Source organism: Falco punctatus (assembly GCF_963210335.1).
Source record: "Falco punctatus genome assembly, chromosome: 5".
Taxonomy (NCBI): Eukaryota; Metazoa; Chordata; class Aves; order Falconiformes; family Falconidae; genus Falco; species Falco punctatus.
In genome coordinates this window covers 30,447,117-30,447,434 of record NC_137584.1, presented here as the reverse complement: position 1 = coordinate 30,447,434, position 318 = coordinate 30,447,117, and positions in this window count along the sequence as shown.

The following is a 318-nucleotide window of genomic DNA, read 5'->3' as shown; positions in this document are numbered from 1 at the left end:
TACTGAAAGACAATTACTTGTGCAAGCAAAGTCCTTTAGTGTTGTTTTCAGGGACCTGTGCCATACACAGTGATTGCAATATTGTTCCCCGGGTGACTGAGGGGGGTGATCTGCTGCCTTGCATTTTCCTGCTGGCAACTCATGCACTGAGTGCAGTGTCATGGCTTTTCTCATGCACCTTTGCACCACTTGTCAGGTACAGGTATCCCCTGGGTAGTGTTGACTGCTGTGTATGAATAACATTGAACACAGCTGTGCAAAAATGGTTTGAAGACTATTCTGTGCTAAAGATTGGACTGATCAGTCCTCTTGCATTCA